General features: G+C 35.0%; 1 protein-coding gene and 1 long non-coding RNA gene across 2 annotated transcripts in view; one reads left to right on the top strand and one right to left on the bottom strand.

Moving 5' to 3' along the window:
- The window catches only part of PCDH7 (protocadherin 7), a 283,101-nt gene that overhangs the window by 149,080 nt on the left and 115,020 nt on the right, over positions 1-19,001 (top strand). The gene's annotated exons all lie outside the window — the stretch shown is intronic.
- On the bottom strand, positions 5,867-7,306 carry LOC308193837. The gene is made up of 2 exons (XR_013949993.1): positions 7,173-7,306; positions 5,867-6,916 (listed from the first exon to the last, which is right to left on the bottom strand). It is a non-coding gene; the product is annotated as an uncharacterized lncRNA (long non-coding RNA).

Here is a 19,001-nt window from a genome sequence, read left to right as displayed (position 1 = left end):
GGTTCCTCTATTTCTGAGCACTTGTACTGACCTAATTTTAAATGCTCTTAACATGAAGGAACTCCTTCAAGTTCAGATCACCACAATATAAAGACATTTTTAAAATGCTGCTGCAATTAAAAATGCTATGTGTTGTCTTCTGGAAAATAATGGTACTTTATTAGTAATGAAACTCAGGAGTGCTTGTATTCTACTCACTGAAACTAAGGTCAGTTGTTCTCTTCCAGAAAGTATGGAACAAGCAGAATTGAATATATATATATATATATATATATTTTTATAGGCTCAAGACTTCTAAAAAATTCTGCTCTCTTACAGAAATAAATTTTTCTAAACTTTACCATATTGGTTCCATTATTTTCTCTCACAAACATCTCTTGAAACCTTCTTGTGCTTTGATTTTCCAAGTATCTTTACTACTTCATTGATAAATAATCCCAACTTCATCCAATTATATGTATATTTGTGTATATATATATATATATATACATGTATACAGCATAGTTCCCAAATAAATGTTGAGAGAACAATCAAATACAAAGAAATTCCTGTAGTTCGGAGAGTTGGAATAAAAGTTCCTTTTTAAAAGTTTCTTCTGTGTTCATTGATGTATTCTTGGAGAGCAGAGAATCCCTGTGTTATGCCTCATAATCTGGTCTCAAGATCTCCAACATCTTAAACAATGAGAGGGCTTACTGGGACTTGCCCGCGTCGTGTTTTGCTACTAATCCTGAAAGGATTATTCATTTACAGCAGTTAAAACAAACTCTTGTAGAGAATCTAAATCTGAGTTATTCTTACTTTTCCACATCTCACATAGGACTAAAATTTCCATTAAACATTGATGCAGTAATCACTACTTTTTTCATTGGGAACTGCAGTCTGCACAAGGGATAAAGTTAAGCATACAGCATGTCTAAGATTCAGCTGTAAGGAGCTAGATTAAAACTTCACCCGCACTACTATAGCAACTGTGTAAGGGAGGGTTTGTTTAACTATTGGAAATAGCTAAATTTAGTTCCAGCCTTAAAAGCATATAGGTCCTATATTTTGCAACAGTTTTTCTTTTAACTTAAGCTTTATACTGAGACAGTGAAAACACCATGAAAACACCACACAGAACCTATTCAACCAGGCAACCTGTTCCTTACAACTGTGTTGTAACTAATGCTATCAGTGGGGATGCAGAATTGTAGGAAATAGCTACAGCTGTTATTTTTAATGTTTGATTGTAGAAATTTGAATCAAATGCTAGCTGTACGCTAAAGCACATTAAACTGTCTAATTCCTACAACTCCTGAGCTGCTTGTATATAGTAAAATCTTAATGTCAGAAGCCATGGAAAACCTCTGTTCAAAACAAAAACAACAAACACGCACACACACACCAAAATAAAACACAGAACAAAACAATGAAAAAAACGCTAGACAACAGATTGACCTCAAAGGGGCATATAAATATATATGAATTTATGATAGTTTTAATTTACCTTCAGATATTTTCAACTTTATTTTGCTATTTCTATGCTTCATTTCTAACACCTGAAGGCTAGCTATATATATATTTCATATTGCTCGTAACTCCTGGAGCTGTGGCTTTAGCAAAAATAACATTTCTGCAATCTGGCACTTCTGTATGTCCCACAAGACACTCCTATAGGAAATGCGGAAGAAGAATCTCTAGTTCATTAAGATGACTAGTAAAGATAATTATATTTAGAAATCTTCCTACTATAAAATAATGTCATTACCTAGAGCAAAAGACCATTTACATTTTTTTTTATTCTATCAGTGATTATTGTCTTCGCTATATATATAGCCGGTTCTGAAATAGCATGACTTGTTCTCCCATAGCATCACATAAAATGTTCCTGAGCTTAACGAGAGCTGTGGTGCTTTGTGTCATGGAAAATCTGACAAAAAATGCAATGTCTGTACTTTCCAAATCTCTGATCACTGGGATTCAAACCTAAAAAAAAAAAAAAAAAAAAAAAAAAAAGACAAATGTTATGATAATCTTATTATTTTTAAAGAAAACAGTGAGAGGACTGTATTTATTTATTTATTTCCTCAGCTTTCTAACAGGTAAGGGTTTTATGAAAGTTTTGGTGTACTCTCTAGTCTGAAACCTGAGCTTGGACAGACTTTGAAATCTTTGCAGTTACTACTACGGTCAAGTAGAGAAAACTAATTTATTTTTTTTAACCTTAGTAGAGATTTCTTGCAAAGACCCTACCTTTGGTGAAGTGAGAGAAAGAAAACAGGAATACCTCTATGACATGAGACTTCTAAGACTTAAACAAAAACAGCAACAAAACACTTTTTTACAAAAAAAGGAAAGTTGGAAATTAATTACGGGTAAATAAAATGATACCTTTACTCAAACGGTAAGCAAACCATTAATCAGTGATTAATCAGCAACTCAGGTAGCCAAATAATAATCCTTGCAGGGAATGCAGTTGCATCATGCTGCGTCAGCAAGAAATAAGCAGCTTCCACCTTTGAGTGCAACTTAAGAGTTCATTTCACAGCATGTATGGGAACTGATACCAAGAGCTGGAGAGTCTTGGATCTGTTTTTCAGCTCTGCTGCAGTCAGTGTGAGACAATGAGCTAATTTGTTAATCAAAAAACAGATGCAAAATCTGTTTCATAAAATTAATAGGAAATTATTTAGAAGTGAGCTTCTCCAAGCGAAGACTGCTGATAACTGAAACTTTCATGTATGTTACTTCCAAGCGCTAGCTGGATTAAGCTCAGCCTTTACCCTGACTACTCTCACTCTTCAGAGAATCTTTATATTCGTTGTTTTTTCCAAACGCATACTTGTCAACAAATGAAAAAAAGAAAAAACGAGGGAAAAGACATACAGTGGCTGGATATGGCACAAAATACTCGTTTTCCTAAGTAAATATTTTCCCCCAGGGATGAGAAAAGTGTATTAAGTAAGCTAAGCTCTACATGCCCGTCCTATTGATTTTATAATGGAAGTAGCAATGCTCAATTCAGGTGGAGTTGCTCTGACTCTTTCCAGGCCTAGCTGTTGTTGTTTGATTTTTGTTTTGTTTTCCCCTGAAAGGCTTATTATTAACAGATATATCTACTGTCTGTGTGAGTGTCGGGGAAGGGGAAGTTCACAAAGCTTCCACTACTCCAGCAGCTGTAGTGAAGGGCCTTTCTTTTCTTAACACCAAGCTTTAATACAATGCAGTAGTTTTCAGGAGAACTTGTATGCATTTGTATTTTGGGTATCTTAAAGAAATAATCTTTTGAACAATGACTTAATTTTGGTGTAGTATATAGGAGTACTATTGATCGTGAGGTAACACAGGTCATTTTGCTGAATGTTTTGGTAGGCTTAAGGAATAATTACCCTTCTGTTACGCATGAAGAAACAGCTAACACCATAATTAACGCAATGTTAAATCATCCTTGTAGGTGTTTAAAAATATTTTTTACAGCTTTCTGATAAAAATGATAGTGTATTCTCTGATAGTTTTGGAGTTCAAAGCAAGAAGCAATGCCACAACTTGTATATTAGTGAAGATGACTCTTAGTTCTTCCAAAATGCAGATTTATGCTTCATTTTGGGTTTTTAATAAGTTTAAAAAGCATATGTCTTCTGCAGACCTTCCAGAAACATATTAGCCAACATAGCAGCAGCATTTTAATTTTTGTAATTGTCATAAGAAATAAAGAAACTTGCAGCAGATAATTATATGACAACAGTATAACCACTAATGTGAAAATGGCTTCAACAAAAGTAACTTTCCAGCATTAATTATAATAAATGAGATTCTTTAGTTAGAGACAATGAGAAAAGGGCATTTTATATTTATACTAGGATTATACTTAACATTTTTTCTTACACTTTAAAGTGTCATAAATCTAGCGTTTTAAATTATTTATGTTACATTCAATTAAAGGTTAAGTTCAGCTAGCTAAGAATAATCATAATCTAAATAAGAAAAAAATGTATTAAATACTTCATTATGCATTTTTTTAAAGGAAAATGGATTTTAATAATTTCAAGCACATAGATACTTTGGTGTACACTGCAGTGTTTTTCTATTCCCTCTGTTGAATTAGTAGAGTCTATTTCCCTTGGTAGTGGAAGACAAGCTGGTAGGTAGACAAGGCTCTGATTCTAGGTCATACACACTTTCTTTCCTAGTGCACCCATAAACCTCTCTGTCATTGTTTAGCTATTTATGGAAGCTTTTCTAGGTTTATTGACCTGGTGAACTATTGTCGCATAGATGAAAGCTCAGTTGCTCTTCTACATATAAATGTATTTTTTCTTTAAAATGCTGGCTTAAAAGATGTTCCTGTACTCAAGGTGGTGTTTCATTCTGGTCATAAGCCAATTTTTAATCCCTCAGTGGGAGGGGAATGGGGAAAGGGAGGGAGGGGTGTAGAGAGAGGGACTTTCCTTACAAGAAAGGCATGAATTCTTCAGAAATACCAACAGTCTAAAAGAGTGGTAGTGGTGGTGGTTCCCTCCCCACCCCCTTTCCTGGAAAAATTACAGGAGTTTTGTTTTAGTCAGACCTGATTTAAGTCATATGTTTCTCCAGAAGTGAATTCTATATATGAAACAATTCTCCTCTTTGATATTACAGGCAATAATATTCTACATCGTATTTCTTTAAAATCTGCACTTCCTTGGGTATACATACCATTCAGATCTTAAGAGCTTCCAAACCTTTCTTTTTTTTTTTCTTCCCCTTTTACATTCAAATTTCATTACTACTACTGCTTATTTTTGTTAGTTTTATATTTTTGTGTTTTTTTGGAGTTAACTTTACATTGTATAATTGCTTTTAAACTATTTTTATTGTTTTCCTTTAATTTAATATTATGTTAAAAATATGAAGGAAAAATCCAATTAATTTATAATATAATTTTATTCTCTAGAAAAGCAATGTTCTTTGATTTCTAGTTACTCTTGGTAGCTGTGTAGGTTTTGAAATCCTTTGGGCTTTTTTTAATCCTTTTTCTATGAAGGGTTTGTAGTCAATAGTTGATTATACTAATGGTAAAGGAAATTGTTTGACTTCAAGTATAATAAATGGCAAAATACTTAATGTCTCTTGTGAGTGTTACCATCACTTCATGATGATAATATATCATGTAGCTTATTAACCTTGCAGGGGTGAAAAAATAAAGCAGCAGGACATGCTGCAGCAGAAATATTCTTATCACTGCTTGGTGATTTCCTGTCTTACAGTAAAATATCAAGAAAACTACTAATAACAATTGTAGACATATGTTAAAAAAAAAATCCTAGTTATTTTCCCTACCTAATTTGTTTAGAGCTCTGAAAATGAAAAATTCAGAGCAAAAACTAACACAGGATAATAGTTTTTCCTTTGTAACTACCCAAATGAAATCTACCATGGAAAAGTTGACATTACTACACAGAAGATATAGTAGATGACCTAATTCTTTGCTTTGCTTGATTATTCCCCACAGTAGCATGTGCGTAACAGCATGCAAACAGAATATGGGTGTTTTTTACTTAGGTCTCTGAGCAATACAGGACCTTTTGTTAGGGTTTAGCATTGCATGGCTTATCCAAATAACATATAATTTATCCCCTGCATAAATTCTCATCTTTTTATTGTCTGCTGTAAAATAAAATGGTTCACTCTAAGGCTTTTTTTTTTTTTAAATCTTCATTTCAAGAAACTACTTTTTATGTAGCACAAAGGAATGTTGTTTGTGGGGAGAAAAAGAAGAGCACAGATTTGACCATTTTCCTATTCTTTATTCAAAGAGTGTTTTACAGACCTGTTTGTTAAAGATACCCAGTCCGTACTTGATCTGTAAAGGTCAGTTGTTTTTTGTTATTGTTTTATTTATATATATATATATATATATATATCTCCAATCAAATAATAAAGATTAATCTAACATGGCTAGTTTTTATTTTCAAAAAAATCCATAAGCCAAATCATATTGGAATAAAAACATTATTAAAACATATAGAAAGCATTTCCTTCAGTAAAGCCATGCAATATGGAAGAAGTAACAGCAACACTCTCTAAATATAAATATTCATTCTTCCAAAAAGATTATCTTTGAGATTTATTTTTTTTCGTAAAATAGAGACTGTACAGAGTGGAAGAAGCCTCCCACTCAGCAGTCCCATTCTCTCACAGACGACTTTGTCATATACTTCCTGCTATAAATTGGCTTAGCTCCTTCTTAATACCACTTACATGAAAGAAAAGCCAATTTTTACACCTCTGTTATGAGGCAGAGAGAGACTACAGTTTTGAAGATGAAAGATGATTGTATGGCCACTTCATTCCTTTTTGTCCTTATGCCTTTAGTCCTTTCCATTTCTGGGCTATGAGACAGTCAAAATTTTTAAGTACAAAATGTTTTGCAGTGCAGTTCTTCATTCAGCCTAAGTCTGTGGTCTCCAAGCCAATGTTCTTCCTTTCCTTTATTTGTGTGGAGTGATCCCAAGCTTTAAGCATTTGTTTTAAAGCCATCTAGTATTGGCAAAGCCCTACAGACCTGGCAAATTCTCCAGAAGCCTGGATGAAGACTTATACGTGCAGTATTCTAGCTGAGTTGTTGATAACACAGGTGAGTCCATGTGGAACGTACATGCAAAGGTGTATATGCAGATATATAGAGAAAGCATTTACACAGTAGAGAAAAAGTTTATATCAAATAGATTTTCTTTAAAAAAAAGAAACAGAAGTAGTAATGTCCAATTCCAGAAGCAATAATTTTTTGAGTTAGCAGTGTAGAAATAATTAGTAATGATTCAAGATGTCAGACAAGTATTATTTCCACTCTTTGGTTTTTGTATCTTGCAGAAATCTTTGTGGCCTTTGCAATATGATATTGCTTTGAATCATTAGAATAATATAAGGTAGTTTGAAAAACAGGCAAACTAACCTGCAAAGAATAAGAGAATATTCAAGTGTTATTTGATACATCATCTTCAATTACACCCCAATTAACATCCTTAAGTTAAAAAAAGACAAAAAATACTTCAATAGATGTGTTGAATGTTTCTGCATTAAAGTATCTCTGGAGATTGTGACATGCACTATTTTTAATTGGATATCATGGCTTTAACAATGGTATAAGGTAAGGTAATATCACCACCTATACTCTTTAACTTATTTTGGAGAACAGATTTAGTACTTACAGTGTAAGACTCGGAGGCCAAGCTGCAGCTCCCTGTTAACAGTTGTTTAAGCTTCAGTTGCTCAAGACCAGAGACAAGCCAGTTCATTAGGCTGAAAACTGAACTGCAGCTTCTCAAAGCTCATAAACAGGTTAGTTACTCCTTCACTTAAATGAAGTGATTCTGGAGCCTGACTATAGATGCTTCCCTTTACCACTGTCTCTAGGAAGCAGAATACATCCATAGGGTGCTGTTACCTATTCCTGTGACATTGACACCTCTTGAAATAACGGTGGTGTTGCTTCCCCACTGACAGTGCTCCCAACTCCGTACACAGGTCTCCTCTCTAACACAGGTATTCGCCAATTTTGCAAGCAAATAGATCTTAGATAGATCTTAGCTGGGTAGAGGAAAAGTTCCTTCAGATACATGTTGTTTTTCTGCCCCCCCCACCCCCCTGGGTTGTGAGACAATAGCAATCACTAACTAGTAGCTGAATACTTAAATACATGTAGCAGTTTCCACTCCATACCTTACTTTGCTCTACAAGTAGCAGAGAGTGGGCTGTAAGATTTTGGTGCTGGTTTCTAAAAATCAAGCAAATTAACTGAGACTATTAGCCAAACTCTAAGCAGATTAATTAACTCAGGAAAGCACCTATCTTGTCTGGAAGGTACTAATCACAGCTGGCTTCTGCCAACAAGTGAGCTGAAGATATGTTGCTTAGCAGCTAGAACCCCCACCTGACCACACAACCATCAATAGCAGGTTGGGCTGAGCCACAATCAGTGCTGCGATGAAGTCATGCTCAGCTGTATGACCTGGGTAGAGCCAGCATTCCTTTCCATTGTTCACATTGTAAACAAGTACTCCTTGCTGCTCATTACAAAAAAAGCGAGGATCCCTCTCAACCCTGACAGGAAAATACATTTGTTATCACTGTTCCTGTTTCTGACAAGCAGTAAGACAAAATCCAAGTATTGCTAGGCTAAGACTTTTCCCTTTACTTCAATACTAGTTTGGGGCAATTCATTCCCTTTGGTATCCATCCTAAGATCATGAGGACTTCTAAGAAGAAAATCATTTCTATTACCTTTATAGTCAGTGTTGAGTGTAATGAGTCACAGCTGTTCAAATGAATCATAACTAATTAACCTGATGGGTAATGCCTGAAGGGTTCTAGCATCTACTAATAAGACAGTAAGGTTGTTGGCTTATGTTTTCAAGTTTCCTCATTTTCTAAAAAATGCAAAAGGCAACCATGTTTTTCCTTTAAGTCTAAGTGTATGAGACCTCTACAGGCCAAGGAGGTAGGCATTCTATCAAAATAAGGGTCAGATTTAAGGCACGTCTTGCAATAATAGGGGAGCAAGTGTCAACCTAAACCAGGTCTTACTGAGCATTAATAACAGGCTTATTAAAAGTAATATATGATAAGATCATGTATGCTTTAGAGAAGAAAAAAAAAGTTGGCTTATGAAGTGGGAGGTAGAGTTAACAGAAGACTTGGGAAGAAAAATAGTTACTTGTATGCTCTGCTTTTCAGGTACACATCAAGAATAGACTTTGAAACTCAAAGCTTTAACCTCTGTGAAGGTAACCCTAAATAAATAAAAGAGCTAGAGAAAACAAAAACAAATATATGTGCTATGTTTGCTGTCCAGAGCTAGCCAATATGAAACTCTGGACACACCTGCAGGGCTTCAGTCTTTAGAGCTTAGCCTCAAGCTGGAGTGGAGGAAGACATTTCTTTTCATGTGGGATAGTGTTTGTTCTGTTTGTTTTGTGTTGTTATTTTCTTTTTTAATATGGAAAGTAGAGCAAAAACTTGATTTGAAGCTTATTCAAGCTCTATTTCTTCTTGTATTGGAGGCAGTAGGGTTGGATGAAGCAGCTCTCTACACTTGAAGTTGCAGAATGGAATGCAAATCTTATTAACTCAAAATAGAAAACCTGTGAAAGAAATTTAATTCTTCTAGATAGGATTCTTGTATGGATGGAGGAAACACCAGTTTCTGAACTGCACATTCAGAAGCTCATGTAATTTTAGTATGCAGGATTTTACAAGGATGTTGAAGAATCGAAAAGTTCTATAGGAGAACCACGAAATTATTTTTAGTTTTTAAAAGTTCTTCAAGTAAGAAGGTTCAAGTTGTCAGTATGTTTTGGTCATTGGCAGTAAATGTCATGATGACAGCTTTTTTTTTTCTATCTAAAGAACATACTTCAGGTGTACTTCTCAACTCCTAAAAATCGATACTAAAAATCCATGCTGAAAGTCTAAGACCAGCAAATTGGAAACAATTGTAAGGGCAGAGGAGCTTCCGTGTAGAACAAACACATAAAATTATTGGATTAATATTTTATTTTTGTGTTATGCTGATCATATGATTCTGTAATTTCTGAGATTGCATTCCAATTAAGCGGGTAAGATACTTCTAAAGGTAATGAATAATCTTCTTTTTTTTTTTTTAATGTTGTTAAAATGTATCTATAGTTTAACCTAATTTCATTTGCACTCTTTCGCCTGTAATATACTTTCGTAAAGCAAAGGCTTCTGTTCAGCAAACTCTTGTTCGCTTCAAAGTAGGAAGTGAACAACATTTCTATGACATTTTTTACTTCCCAGTTCTAGCTCATCTTCAATGTGTCCCATGGGAAGGACAGCACTATAGGAGCTTTATATGTTTAAAAGATTCATTTTCCCTTTCACACAGCATATTTGAGCATTTTTAGTCAGTTATGCTCTTTGAGTAGAAAATGAAGCTTTTAAATATGAGAATAGCTATGAAGACTTAAACCACCTAAAGAATTGTTGAGAAGCCCTTCAGGTACTCTTAATGTTTAATATCTTTGTATTCATATCAAACAGTAGATAAGGTGGTCTGCTTTCAGGTGTCATTTACCAAAAGTCATCCCATTTATGTTTCTGAAGAAGTTTAAGGCAATGACCAATGTTACATACTGACTTTTTAAACTCTACCCAGTGTATGTTCATAAGTGTGTGTGTAAAGCATGTCATGCTCCAGAATACGTGCCAGTGATAGTTAAACCTTCAATTTAAACAGTATAAGGTTTGAACAGCAAGGATTCATCCTGGCTAAAAGCGAAATCAAAATGTACCCTTTATATTTTTTATCATTTTGTGGCCTAATCTCGCTATGGCGAAAGGTTCACGAAATCACTGCTAAGAGATATAGGGAAAAGAAAATCATGTCATTATATAAGTAAAAGAAAAGACTTAAATGAAACTGTCCTTGAAAGAAAAACTACAGTGATGCTTACAATTCTTAAAGAATGGAGTTACCAACTCGAAGGAAAGATGATAGCAAAAGGTGCTGCAGATCCTTTTAGCATCTTCCAGCAGTAAGCTAAATGACATATACGGAGAGAGCTTCCAATCTCATTCACAGGGCAGATGCTCCTTGCCTTGGTGTACAAATAAACTACCTGTACTCAATTTCGAAGATTTATTGTGTTGTAGGCTATGTATCCCTTTGTTATATATAAGTGGAATATAATTTACAAAAAAAAAAAAAAAATTGCAATCAAGTATGAAATAGGTATTATGTTTTAAGATCGCGTGGTATTAGCAGCTCGCTTTCTAGATATAGAAGATATTCGCAAGTATTTAATGCCCTGAACTTGTCTCTGGTTTGCTCTCAAACTGCCCAAATATATTTAATATGTTTTTGTGCAAGTTTCTGTACCTGCATGCTCATTAGATGGTTGCCTTCTGATGATTTTCTCTGGTTAGTGATAACATTTAGCACATGCTATGAGTCTGGAGATTTTTAATGTCTAATGTTTAGGAATTCTGAAAGCTCTGAGACAACCATTGATGGCCTGTAACATAGATGTTGGATTTTCACTTACAAGGCTCTTGTTTATATTGGAGGGTCAGGCTATTAGGTGACTTTGGTTTGACCTGCTATTTGAGCTGTTTGGGTTTCCTCGTAGCGTAAAGAAGGTCCTAATTTTGTAGATGTGTTTGTAATTTGCTTAGGTTCTCTCGAATTCAAACTGAAGTTTTTATGAAAGAGAAATAAAGACATAGATATGCAATTGCAGAAGCCCTTTTATTCTGTAATTGCTTGAGTTTCGACTGTTGGTTGCATTACAGGATGAAATAATATGAATAAGCCATATGAATCAATACAAAATGAGTCTGAAAAGCTGCTATTCATACCTGTTATCTGACTGCTTTTTAGTCATACTGTTAGCAAGGTTCAGCTCTCTTTTAAGGCAGTCAGTCACCGTTTTAATTACGTCAAGCGATTGTTCAGCCATATGTACCTGTTCTCTCTGAATTATTTATTGTTGAGAATATTCACAGGTGTTTGATTTATTCAAATTATTTGACTAAATCACATAGTAGTCCTGTCAGCTTAGTAGGATTTTTATGGACAAAACCAATAAATCTATGCTGACATTCGTTGTGACTAGAAATTATTTCTGTGGCTTCCAGATGAGAAACCTCTTCACTAAAACTTTGTTTCACTTAACATATACAGTTATATTTAACATATGCTATCATCTATTTAACAATTACAATAACAACAACATAAAGGTTAACCGAAATATGACTGTGCTAACAAGGGAAATTTCAGTTCAGTTCAGTATTAGACTGTGCCTTTCAGGCAGCTTAAAACAAACAACTTCTTTCTTCAACTGACTTCTGCTGATTTAACAATATTAGACTGATGAGATTCAGAGTGATTCACCATTTCCTCTGGCTTCATGCCTAAATGTAGTCAGTCAAGACTAAGACTTCTAAGTGTAGAATATCATGCCAGATGTTGACTAAGCTTATGTTGTGAGGCTAGAAGTCATTAGAGATTTCATATCTCCAGTTAATGTAGCCAAGTTCTATTTTCTTTTGAAGAGAAAGATGAAGTAAAGGCAGACTTCTTTTCCCCTCTGCATTTGCCTCCGTTTACTGAGAGAACCTATTATTTACAGTTGAAGATATCTATGTTATTACTGTGGTTTTCTAAACTAACAATACATAAACAAGTTAATTGATTGCACAAAGTTTATAAGTTGCATACTTGTGTTGGCTTTTTTCCCCCCATTTTCCTTACAGTTTTTAAAAAATAGTGCTAGAAATTTCTCTTATCATGCAAACATGTTTGTAGCAGCATATCCTCTGCTGTAACAGCTTAACCAAACTTGCCAGATAGAGAAACAGAGATGAAAACGTGTTTTGTTTTTGTTTTTCCCTCTGATTTTTATCCTGGAGAAAAATGACTTCAATTTGGCTTCAGGCAGCTCTAACTTATCTGACCCCATACTTACTCAGCACATTGTTCAAGGTCTCACTGCCCTTGGCATCAAATCAGCAATCCCTTTTACATGGATTAACTCTTCTGGGAAACTTATCTAGCACATGAGGTATCTAGCATATGCTGTGCTTCAGAAGGAGACATGCATGCATCTTTCTACCTAATTGTTTCTTCAGTAAATTTAGGTTTATTGTGGCTACTGAATGGAAAATGGAAGTTTGCAGGGAATGTTTGAGTTTACTTGCGTACTTGCTCACGTTACTGATGAAATAACTGATCATACGCTCCATTTCTCTTAACTTTCTCTCAAATGTCTCTTCCTAAACTTTACTATTCAAAATTCTTGAACTGATCACTGGTAGTGTGCAGTATTCCTTCAGTCAGTGTATTGGTATCAGGATACTGAGTTTCATTGGTTGCAACTTTGCTAGTGTAGAAGTAACCTCAGGTGTTTTTGTAGATAACTTAAAAGACTGATTTAGATAAAACACAAACGCACATCTTAAGTGGTCAGAAGCATATTGGAGAGGAATTTTTCTATTACATGAATACAAAACGATGTAAGATGTCCATTGTTTTCACTTTTCCTACTCACATAATTTTATCTGACATGATTGTCAAAGCAAGATAAAAACTTTTTTTTTCAGCTTTTGTTTTCCTGAAATACATTTTATGTTTCAAAGCGTGATGAAACTTTACTATCCATATTATGCACGGTGTATAGGGATCAGACTTAAATTGCACTTCCTAGAAGAGAGAAAAATGGCATACTATTTCTTTCTTAAATAGACAAAATAGATAGCAATGTAAGGACTTTATACTTAGGGATGAAGATAGATATTTTAATCTGCAATGATCAAAACTCTTTCACTACTTATAATAAGACAAAGAATTTTCCAAAATGCTATAGAAGTATCATTGTTCAGCTTCATAGTTTATATAGTACTGTTAAAAGTAGGCAACAACAACTCAGCTGTAAACAAAATTCTCAGACTAGTTTAAACTCTATGCCAAAGCATAAAAAACATAAAAAGAAAGGGAATTATGGTGTAGAATTTAGAACTCTTGACCTTATCCCTGAGACCATTCCACAGATGTCACTAAAACTTATTCCCAAGATTCTTTGTATTTTACAGTTATGATAAGCAGAACACTTTGTTTTCTCAAGTTACAAAGTTGGAACAAAGAAACCCTTCTGTATTAACACCAGCTTTTGCAAATCTTTACTCAGTAACTGACTATTCTGAGTTCTGCTTCAATGCCAAAACAATACCTCAGAAATTGAGGATCTTAGGGGGAGGGCAACAGAGATTTTGCAGGAAAAGAAGGAAGTTTCAACCCTAAAATAATAATTAATTTCTACAGCAATAGTGGGCTACCCTTTCACTTTACAAAGCTTTTAGTTTGAAAATAGTTCAACTATATTTTGAAATAATTAATTACCTCATAGTAACTTACCTACTTTAAACCTAACAAACTGCCCCAGTGGATGTTAAACTTTATCTTAATTAGAGAAAATAAAGATTAAATTACTTCTTACTTCGCTTTTATTTGGAAGCTAAGCAAAGGTGGATCCTTACTTTGCACCTCCTTGTGTTTTTATATATATATATATATATGTGTGTGTGTATATATATATATATGCCTGTTGACTGTAGAGGACTAAAAAATTTGATTTTTCTCCTTTAGATAGATGCTAGATAACCAGTACTGGGTGTTATCGTTTCTTTTTGAAGTCCTGGTTTCTTCTAAAAATCTGAATTATACATCATACATCTGTATATTTAGATAATACATCTACAAAATAGCATGAAAATTTCAGACATCTTTGGCTGTCATTGCCTTGTCCATAGAATCATTTCAGCTCAGAAGAAAGTTTGTTGAATCCAGCTTCATACTCTAAGCAGGATCAACCCTGAATTTAGACTGAGCCCTTATCAGGGCTGCATTCAGTTGGATCTTGGAAACCTCCATGGACAGAGATTCCAGAACCTCTCTGGGCAACTGGCTCTCATGTTTGATATCTTTACAGTTATGTTCCTTTTCCCTTATGTCCAGTCAGATCTTCCTTCTTTCAATATATAACCATCACCTCTTGTTCTCCTACTGTGTTTTAAGTAATGAGCCTGGCACTTCTCAGTAACCTTCTCTTAAGGTTTGTTCCAGAAGGCTTACTTACATTTTGAGTAGAAACACTTTAATTCACTTAGCTGTTTATTACTTACAAGTGAAGGTTTCATTCTGAAGTTCAGGAGGGAAAAGTGTTTCATTATGAACTATAGCATCCTTATCTTTTTCTCTCAAATAACTTGCTGATTTTTTGGTAATGTGGATTGAAGCTCACTCAGATGAGAGGCTTTTTCTTGTCTATTCCTAACTTCTTCTGAATTGTTAAAGTATCATCTGTAGCATATTAAGCAGCAGGTGGTCAATAGGCTATGCACTGAAACACGTCATCGTGTTGCTGCAGTGCAGATTATTCTTGGTCATCAGAGAGAACATAGATATCAGAGTTGCTTATCAAAAACCCACACACAGTTAATGAACCATGTTTCAATTTTCACGGCCTTTACTGCATTGATACCAGCTAATGGGATGCAGCAAATTGCTGTCAGGTAATTTGTTTTGCCAGAACTGTTCCTTTTTCAATATAGCCCATGTTGGTTTTCCAGTATGGTCAGGAGGTCATTTGCTGTATGAAAAGCCCTCATTTTACCAGAATCCATTTTTTTCTTCCATGTTTATTATTGGTAACCCTTCATATTCTCATATAAATGTGATATATCAGTATGAATGGAGTAGTAACCATCTCACAGGTCATGTAATATATGATTAAACAAAATCAAATTTTTAAAATCTTTGGATGTTATCTTATTTAATGGCCTTAATAGGAAAAACTTATATATTTTTCAAATTGACTTATTTTTTCTAAACAGGTATCAGCAGTCACTTCACTGGACATCACTTCTTGGAAGTCTTTTTCTGATGAACATTTTCAGTACATACGCATCGTAATACAGGCCTTTCAAGAGGGTTCAGGATTGACCCAAGCCTAATCCTGTTAGATCACTGAATTTCACTTTTTCTGTGATGGAAGGTAGCGTGATTATAAAAATTTCTGTTTTGTCTTTTTTAACGAGTTGACAGTTAAGAGGCTTGAAATTAGATAAGGCAGATGCAAAATAAATTCTTATAACTAAATTAAAAAAAAAAGCTGTCAGGATGATATTTATTTCTTACAGATAAGTAGAACATTCTTGCAAACGAAGAGGGGAGAGAGGCCTCGTATGAGCATTAGCAACTGTAGAGCAAAGAACATCTTTTGCTTGAAGGCTACTCTGTTAACCCAGTAGACGTTCCTAGAACTGTTTTGTAATAAATAGTTACATCTACCAACTACTGCTAAGAGTTTTTCAAAGATACCTAGTTGTTTATCTCCTTTAAGTACTCATCTGTCATTTACATGTCAGTGATAACCTCAAAACAACTTAGCTGAATCTAATCTTCCAAGCATTTATGCTCTTATTGGTGGATATATACAACAGTATTTAATTGCTGCTACCTTTCTACACCCTTAAGCTCTGGTGCTAGACAAAATCCCAGAACTGTGAACAAGGATTCTCAGAATAAGTATTTTCCTTCCTTTTTTTTTTTCTTTCTCCTTATTTCTTTGGCTTGCTCTAAGGTCTTCTAAGCCATCTCTATGGGTTTCTTTTATGCCAGTGTAGATCAGGAATGAAAGAATTTAGCTGTACAGGCAAACAGGGATTCAAGTCTTTCTAGTTTTAGCAGATCCTTGAAATTCATATTTCCACAACCCACAGGAGTGCCTTAACCACCAAGCATTATCCAATGACTGTCTTGTGTAAAATGAATAAAGAACTGCTGGGCTGGGATACAAGATTCTCTGTCTGACTGTTATAATCACAGGAAGGAGTCTTGAATTGTTGTTTTTGTTCCCAGGACTGGATCAGTAATATGTGCTCAGTAATAGTCGAAATACACAGAATTTCCAGAGAACAAGCATTCTACCTTCATAGTTGTGTCTGGCAGTAGGATACAGATTTATGCTTTCTCAGGCTTGTGTTTTATCTTTGACCCTGTGTGTTTGTATTCTTTCTGCAATACAAAGAAGCTGGCGTTGAATCCTTAACATTCATGTCATGGCTTTGGCTGAGACAGAGTTAATTCTCTTTGTAGAGGCTCACGCAATATGTTCTGGATTTTTGATTAAAATAGTGGTGATAACACACTGATGTTGTACTTGCTGCAGAGCAGTGCTTGCACAGAACTGAGGACTTTTCTGCTTCTGGTGCTGCCCTGGGGGTGCACCAGGAGCTGGGAGGGGACACAGCCAGGACAACTGACCCAGGCTGAGCAAAGGGATGTCCCACACCATATGGCATCATGCTCAGCAATAACAGCTGGGGTTAGGAAGAAGGAAGGGTGTTTGGAGTGAAGGCGTTTGTCTTCCCAAGAAGCTGTTATGTGTGTGAGTCCTGCTTTGCTGGAAGTGGCTGAACACCTGCCTGCCGATGGGAAGTGGCAAATGAATTCTTTGTTTTGCTTTGCTTGTGCTTTATGTAGTGAATTGCTTTCATCTCAACCTGTGAGTTCTCATGCTTTTACCTTTCTGATTCCCCCATCTCACCTGTTGCTGAGATGAAACTCTTAATGGCATTACGCTTCTCTGAAAGAAGTGAAATGTTAATTGTTAGTACATCAGGCTTTTACTGTCATACAGAGTCAACTGTATTGTTGACTTTTCTTTCTTCTATTTCCTTTAATATATTAATACTAGAATTCCTATATATAGAAGAAAATACTTATTTCTTTTACATGATGAACGATTTATGAAAAGATCTGCAGCTTTGCACCACAAAAATATGGGAATTTTGCCCTATAGCATAGTTTGAATTCTAAGTAGATGCCTAATATTCTTTTAAAGATCAACAGAATGAGACATTTTTATTTGCTGATATTCTCAGGTGCAAAGGAAACATCTTTCCTTCTTGTATACAGATTTTACTCAACAAATAGTTAAATGTCGTGTTTGGGATAAGAATGAAAAAACAAAAGCTGTATCTGAGAAGAGAGGGAAAAGGAAAGGGAAAAGGAAAGTAAGCAGTCATCTTGGGGTGACATGGTTCTACAATGAAGAGAGGGTAATATTCCTTGGACCATTCTTTAGTTTTATTTTGTATCTGTCACTTTCATTTTAATTTCCTACAGTGACGTATGGCTTTTATGTAAAAGTATGTGTTAATTTATTATATTTTTTTCTAATAGTAACATAATAATGTAATTTCCCAATTCAACATTGGATTTCTTATCTTATGGATATGTCAGATGTTCACCTTCTCATCAGGCTTAGCGATATTACTTTTCTGCAGTTAAATGAATCTTTTAGCTCCCTCGCCCTCCCCATCTCCCCCCCCCCCCCCCCCCCCCCGGCTCACAAAATGTTTTTAATGAAAGTACCAGCTGACCTGAGTACAATTTCGGTAACTGAAGTGTCCCTAATATAAGTGAAAACTTGTGTTTAATGGATATAGTTCTGCATTAAATTAAAGAATTCCCTGTTTTAAGATTACACTCCCAATTTATTTTCTAAATAAGAGAGAGTTGTGGAATTGGAGCCGACTTTAACCTTCTAAGTAGTAGAAATTGGCTAAACAAATTATGAGCATACGTTCTGAAATTATTTAAGTTGACTACACTTTTAAATGAAAATGGGGAAAAAAAAAGCTTAAATGTACTCTGAAGCATAATTTACTGACTTCAAATGAAGCAGAGTAAGCACCTGTAAATAGTAAACTACTACTTTAGATGGTTGAGCATTGAGTTAGATACATAATTTTGGGGTGGGAGTGAAGAAAAAACTTCATTTTTTCCTTGATATTAAACAAAATAAATCTGCTAATCAGAACAGCAGAAGTTTAAACAACCTCTGCCCCCCTGCCAAAAAAACAAACCACTCAAGCTAGTGTTCACCTGCTAACTATGGCCACCTGTTCTAGCACACTGCAAAAGCTTGGTCCCTATAAGTTTCTCTTTATTAATCACACTGTGTTATCTGGCCATCTGCTACATCTCCCAGAAGAGCAGCATTCCTTTGGTGCTGCCTGCTGTTTTATAACAGTCTTTCATCCTCAAAAGAAAAGTGGAGGAATAGGTGGAAATTCCAGTAATCAGTTACTTCAGGAAGGTGAGCCAATATAACTAAAAGATGCCGTGTGAGTGATTTGAGAACATTTTTATTTTTTTCCCTGAGGCTTTATGGTCAATGCTTTCAAACTGTTTATCTTAGCAGAAAGACTGCTTTCAGTTTATACCCAGTAACAGAAAAGAAGAAAAAAGTTCACAGAAAATGATGCATTGTGTATACTTGCCCTTTCTTGTGCATCTGTTTCCAAGAAATCTACATAATGGGTAAACTGCTGGAGTGCGTTGGTATTTCTAGATGAGCATCACCTACTTTTTTCAGGTCTGCTGTGTGCTGTGCTGTCTGGACATCAGTAAAATGGTAGGTGTAGATGGCTTGCAATTTCTCTTTGACATTTTT

Source organism: Anser brachyrhynchus (genome assembly GCF_964034855.1).
Source record: "Anser brachyrhynchus genome assembly, chromosome: 4".
Classification (NCBI taxonomy): Eukaryota; Metazoa; Chordata; class Aves; order Anseriformes; family Anatidae; genus Anser; species Anser brachyrhynchus.
The sequence above is the reverse complement of the archived record's forward strand: the minus strand, read 5'-3'. Positions and strand labels throughout refer to the sequence as shown.